The sequence below is a fragment of the Sinocyclocheilus anshuiensis genome, unplaced genomic scaffold, assembly GCF_001515605.1.
Source record: "Sinocyclocheilus anshuiensis isolate Anshui unplaced genomic scaffold, SAMN03320099.WGS_v1.1 scaffold2129, whole genome shotgun sequence".
NCBI lineage: Eukaryota > Metazoa > Chordata > Actinopteri > Cypriniformes > Cyprinidae > Sinocyclocheilus > Sinocyclocheilus anshuiensis.
In genome coordinates, this window is record NW_015552540.1 from 351767 (window position 1) to 358820 (window position 7054).

General features: G+C 35.1%; 1 long non-coding RNA gene across 1 annotated transcript; it reads right to left on the reverse strand.

The window, feature by feature from the left end:
- Positions 1-4654: 4654 nt before the first annotated feature.
- LOC107663950 (uncharacterized) lies at positions 4655-6759 on the reverse strand. Its single transcript, XR_001631406.1, has 3 exons — positions 6661-6759; positions 6198-6270; positions 4655-4729 (listed from the first exon to the last, which is right to left on the reverse strand). It is a non-coding gene; the product is annotated as an uncharacterized LOC107663950 (long non-coding RNA).
- Positions 6760-7054: the final 295 nt, after the last annotated feature.

Sequence of the window (7054 nt, forward strand, 5' to 3'; positions counted from 1 at the left end):
GAAGCACTGCTCTAAATAATGCCGCGAGTGGGGCTTGAGGAAGTGACGTTACTGACCTGATGCAGCCCCTGAAGTGAGACACAGGAAACAGAAATACTGCAAAATAATAATAATAACGCGACTAACCGAGACGAAATAACGTTATAACATTTAGTTTCGTCTCGTTTTGGTCAACGAAAATAGTCATAATTTTCGTTGACGAAAGCAACACTAGTGATAAGCTTCCTTTCTGAATGCATTCTAAAAATGCATTATACAATAATTTCCGAATATCTTTCCAAAAATGTTTTCAAAATTAATTAGTTAAACCATCTATACCTGGTGATTTACTATTATTCATTTGTTTTAAAGCTACATCCATTTCCTCCAAAGTCAACTCATCATCAATTAAGAATTTGTCTTCCACATTCAGTTTATGTACTTTATCTCTTATAATCACAAATAAAAAATCACAGTCAGCTTTTTTATAATTGGATTTATAAAGTTTAGTATAGAAAAGTAAAATTTCATTTTGAATTACTTTTTGATCATCTGTTATAATTTCATTAATCTTAAGCTTACAATTTTTTTTCTTTGTTTGTCTTTGTTTTTCAAGGCCGAAAAAATATGATGAACTTTTTTCTCCTTTTTCAATCCACCACGCCCTTGATCGAATATAAGCTCCATCTGCTTTTTCTGAATACAACTCATCTAGTTGAGATTGCATTGACTGTAATTTTGCAGAATTTTCTGGTGATTCTTGAGTATTAAGTGCCAGTGAATTTATTTCCCCAATCAGTTCCCTTTGTTTCTGTTTTCTCCTCACTGATAAAAATTGGCCTATATCAATTGCTATTTGTTTAAGCTTAAATTTAAACCATTCCCATTTATGTAAGTTAGACATATCTAGCTTTTCAGTCTCCTCAATGACAGCCAACACCTGTTGATAAAATTATCATTCTTTAACAAGTCATTATTAAGCTTCCAAATATTAGGAGAAATTTGATATTTCTTAAACACTGCTAAGGACAGAGTAACCATACAGTGATCTGTAAGTGGGGCAGCTGTAATTTTACATTCCGAGACAATTTTACATAGTTCACAAGAAATAGGCCAATAGTCTAATCTCGAACATTGTCCATTTCCTGAGGGGTTAAACCATGTATGCTGAATACTATTTGGGTTGGATACCCTCCAGTAATCAACAACATTTACAGTTTTACAAAAATTCAATATAGTATCATTATACGCAGAATGTGAACCTCTTTGAGGTCTCCTATTAGGAGTCACCCTAAGTCACCCGCTATTATCACATTTCTGCATTATATATTTTTTCCCATTCATTAACCAAATAACCAAGTTTCTCAAACATTTCTCTATTAGCCACTTTGTTATTATAACCATAAATACAGAGTAATATACAACATTTGTCATGAATTTCTACTACAATCATTAACCAGTGACCTTCTGTGTCCCCTTTATGAACAATTACAGAGCCTTCAAATCTGTTAAATAATATCATCACTCCAGCTGAATGTGAAGATCCATGTACAAACAAGGCTAAATCACCCCATTGAATTTTCCAAAGTCTTTCATCATCATTCATCATTCATCAGCTTTTTGTTCCTTGCAAAATAAAAAATAGCTTTACGCTTTGTAGTACATAAAGGTACATTCAGTAATTCTTTAGCTAGCATTAACATTGCTGTTCTTCTGTACTTTAATGGTTAGATGTTGCACTGCCATCTATTGGCGTGGTTCACCATCATTCCCTTGCCTTTCCAACAAAAAAAATAAGCTACTTGTTGGTGCCTATCATAATAATAAAAAAGAAGCAACTTAGGGATCACTACTATCACTGTTTTCTCCGTCATAAAATCTTTTCATCTTGTGTATGCCGTATTGATGTTTGCGTTTGTTTGTTTTTTTTTGTCTTTGTCAGTCTTTCTGTCTTCTTGCTTCAGTCCTTTTCTGTTTCTTCAGTCGCACAGGTTCTGATTCTCTCAATGTTTTTGCTGGTAAAGCATGATAATCAGTGTGTTCTGTTGCTTCACTCTTCGCATCACCAAACAACACTACTGTAGCGCAGACAGTGATCTTGAGGATTTTCTCTGAACTTCAGTGAAACATTGCGGGACACGTCATTTCAGCATGGCAAAATACATTAAGAGGGGTGACCTATAATTATAACGCTTTTTTTATAGAAAACTATCATAATTACAGTATCTTCACAGAAATGTTATTTATTTCTTAATGTGAAACACTTTTAAATGTAAATTCAGAATAAATATTTCACTTAATGCCATTTGGCTAGAATGCTGAAAACACACGTAACAAACGTAGCGATATCATATGCGCCATTACAGACAGTGCAAATGAACATTACAGTGTTGTTGTACTCTGTATCAGGAGTCTTGGGACGCAGCTTGGCCAATCAAATTCGAGGAGTGGAACTATTGTATAAAAACAATGTTAAGCTTTGCATCTATTTGTCTATTTATTTTTGTTTTGTTATTTTTAAGTATATTACATATCTGTTGTGTTACTAGGCATGACTACTCGAGCTGAGCAAGAGATGTCAAGAGGGAAATGGGCTGTGAGTATATTGCTTGTGTTAGTTTTAAATGATATGAAAAACTGAACTTCTGCACTTAGAGACATTTAAATTACTGGTGTGACGATAGTTGGCTCTACTGAGTTTGTGTCAGTGTGTAGCAGTGAATGTTATTTTAGGGAAGATTTCTCTTGATGAGAGCACTTGGATTAGTTAGATCGTTCTTTATCTATGTTTGTGTGTAAGAGTGCAAAAGTGAATAAATGACACAGTTACTGAAAGACACAGTAGTTGACTTGCAGAGAGAGTTTTTCTTCCTTTGTCACATGATCAGCTTTTCTAATGTTTCTAATGTTTACCAGTTCTCTCAGTAACCTCAGCTGGTTTATTAAAATAGGGCTGCCAGGATGCCAGATTTTGATTACACAATTATTGTGGCCAAAGGATTTCAAAATAGACGTCTTATCGCACATCTGTAGAACTTTTGGAAAAACAAGTACAAAACAAAAATGTTATCAGTCAAATTCATCTTTAACTTTGTTTATTTTGTGTTTGATCATTTTTGGCCAATTAATCACACTGAAAATACAAGTGGTCCTACAACAGGTCCTAACTCACTTTTTTGTTGCATCAGACAGCAGCCAATGAGCTTGCTGCTCAACATTCAAATACTTGTCCTCCACCTTCCCCAGCTCCACCTGTATAGATCTTCTACGGGGTTATTTCATGTATGCTATATGTGCAGCAGCAGTATTTCTTAGATGCTCACAGCAGCATGTCATGTGTATGTATTGGCAGGAGTGTAGAACATCTATTCCGGTAACACCAAATACTCTATCTCTAAATGGACTTGAAGCTTGGTGTTTTACCTTTATCAAAAAGATGCACTGTAAATAGGTTGCTGTAAATTTTACAGTAACTTACTGGCAGCTGGATGCCAGTAAGTTTCTGTAAAAATGTGTACAGTATTATTACTGTAATTGCATTTACAGTACAATAATGTCTTTACTGTGTTTTATTTACAGTATTACCGTATTTTCATTTACAGTATCAGTACTGTAGAGTTTATTTTAATTTAGTTTAAACATTTTTTACCTGTAAAAAACAATCCAATTGTGGTACTGCACTGTAAACCATGATTTTTACCATCCCAGCCCCCCCCAAAAATCACAATAACTCATGAGCTTTAGTTCTGATAATATTATTTTTGATTGTTGAACATTTTCTTTTTAAAAGTACAAATTACAAATCTTGACCTCTCAGATGCACTAGCTTAAAAAAAAGGGCATCACCACAGTCCCCCGGGGACTTTGTATCATGGAAAAACATACACATACTGAAAAGCAAAAATTGGCAAGTACACTACAAGTCAAAAGTTTTTGAACAGTAAGATTTTTCATGTTTTTAAAGTCTCTTCTGCTCACCAAGCCTGCATTTATTTAATCCGAAATACAGCAAAAGCAGTAATATTGTGATATTTTACTACTTAAAATAACGAGTTTCTATTTGAATATATGTTCAAATGTAATTTATTCCTGTGATCAAAGCAAAATTTTCAGCTTAATCACTCCAGTCTTCAGTGTCACATAATCCTTCAGAAATCATTCTAATATGCTGATAAACATTTTTTAATATTATTATCAATATTTAAAACAGTTGAGTACATTTCTTTCAGGATTCTTTGATGAATAGAAAGATCCAAACATCAGCATTTATCTGAAATGAAAAGCATTTGTAACATTATACACAATACCATTCAAAAGTTTGGAGTCAGTATAATTTTTTTCTTTGGGAAAAATGCTTTAAATGCTATAAATTGATGATAAAGACATTTAGAATGTTACAAAATATTTCAATTTCAGATAAATGCTGTTCTTCTGAACTTTCTATTTATCAAAGAAACCTGAAAAAAATTCTACTCAGCTGTTTTCAACATAATAATACAGAAGAGACTTCTTTAAGAAACATTAAAAATCTTACTGTTCAATAACTTTTGACTGGTAGTGTAAATAAAATACAGTAAAAATTAGTTTGTGGCGTTGTGTTAAATTTCAGTCATTTTGACAGTCAAAGTAGACAAGCTCTCCGATGATAAACAGCAGGATGGGATTCAGGCTGCTCCCTCTTTCCAAAATTCCAGCTGATCTGTGACTTTCAATGCGTTTGGTGCCACAAATGTTGACTGTCTGAATGAACCTGCAAGCACAAGAAAAAAAACATTATTTTTCAAAGCAGTGTTTACAGAATTTGCCTCGACTGTCAAACTTGTTGGTGCTGTATGCACTTTGACGTTAATAAAATGTTATATACTTCATCTGAACGCACCTTCAAGGAAGGTACATAATTAGCTGATAATCCATCATATTCAAATTATTAAAGCTCCATTTTTTACAATGCATTCTCAGTCAGTAGCGCAAAGTGCTGAAATAATGGGTTTGATTCTAGGGGCAGTTCTACAGTGAGTGGATATCCGGGGCTTAGCCCAGAAACATTAATGCATGTATCAGAATACACGGGATACACTTCAAATAAAATGGGCTATGCTGAAAAATTACATTGGCTTAGTGGCTTAATTTTTTATTTTTAAAGAGACAAATATAATTAATTATAATTTGCACTTACAAATTGCATAAATAATATTACAATGTTTCCCACAAACTTGCATTCTATTTGTGGTGGCATATATATGCAGACTCATTCTCTGCCAGCAGGAGGCGCTGTTGGAGTGGTAGAGATCGAGGTTTCCCCGGTAACGCTGTACACAAAGCAGAGCTCCACTCACAAACACTGCATTATCAGACATTACAAGCAAGAAGAAATGAAAATGAGTTTCCTTCAGAAATACAGTGATATAAAAACACCCGCACCGGGTTTCGATTTTGAAACGTGCAGTGCTCATGTTTATTCAACATGTGCTAGCATGTTCCTCTCTTTAAAAAGTCAACCTGTTCTGTGAATTAGTGGAGAACAGCAGCTAGATGAAACATGCAGTGCTCATGTTTATTCAACATGTGCTAGCATGTTCCTCTCTTTAAAAAGTCAACCTGTTCTGTGAATTAGTGGAGAACAGCAGCTAGAGGCTAATTTAGTAACATTAACGTTAGTTAAAGGTGCAATAGGTGATTGTCTTCAGAAACATTTTTTGTTATGCTGGTTGAAAGTCTCTTCACATCACGATAGCAATCATTAAGTTAAGTGGTCTAAATGTATTTATCTGTATTTATATATTCTGTGGAAGGCGTAGGACCAAGAAATGTTCGTCCAGTCAAAACGCTCGGTCCGAGCGTTTTAATTGGCTTTCCTACCTGCCTGTCAACATATGTATTTGCATACTTCTGCGCACCCTGTTCGTACAGACAGGATACGTCATCAGCGCGTTCACGCACATTAACAAGCCGATCTTCCTTCATGGTTTTGTAGTACTTTTACTAACTGTACTATAAAGTTTTCTCACCGGTGAATGACACATGACGCCCAGCGGTTTCCAATTCCAGTCCTCGCGCAAGGGAAGCAGCGGAAATCCGTTGAAGTTTACTTCACTTCGGAACATTCATTCACGGATTTGCACTGCGCACCGTCTTCACACAGACGAAACTTACTAGAGAAGTGACATAATATACCTCCCAAGATCTCCTACTGCACCTTTAAGCTTATGAAAGCTCACCTGTTGTTAGCACCGCTACGATGGCAATCACAAGACTCAAATACACCTCCGATGCAGACGACATGACCACAAACTTGAAAATAAAATACAAAAGATGTTCTTAACAGTGGTGTTTCTTAACTCAGTTTTTCTCAGTAGGTTGTTAGCTCGCTGCTTTATGTTAACGTTACGTCTGTCACTGAATTTAGGGACCGTCTCTAAAGTTACATACGACATTGGTACACACTTTCTGACTTAAATAGCATTTGAAGAGAATTACCTTACTTGCGTTTAAAATCTCCACTGAAACAGTGGCTTGCCTAACGCACTTTACCACAGTATTTCACGTTAATTCGCTGATAAGGTTAAATAACGACTCGCCAGAGGAGCTAACTTGCATTAAAGGGCAGCAGAACATACAAACGTGTTTCTCGGTTTAACTAAGGTTTATTTAGACTAATATAGGTGACCTTAACTTACTCACCAGTCGATGTTATCAGCCTTTTGGCGGCATTCCGGCCGTCAGTCAGAAAAAAAGGCTCCAACTCCCGACATGAAAAATGACACGATGAATAATGTTAGTTTGCTGTTAACAAGTGAAAACATCTTAAAATATGGCAGTTTTGCATAAAACAGAAATAATATACTAACCTTTCGTCAACAGTCAAATCCCTTGCCATTGGTCAGTTTTTCGCGGGCAAGTTCACTACTGTAAATTGATTTACAGTATACAGTAGGTAGTAAATTGATTTACAGTAGTGAGGAAATACAGTAGTGACCGTATATTTTCCCATAATCCTTTGCGGTTTACAGTAAAATACTGTATACACATTTTACAGTATCTTACTGTACATATTACAGTATAATACTGTTCAAAT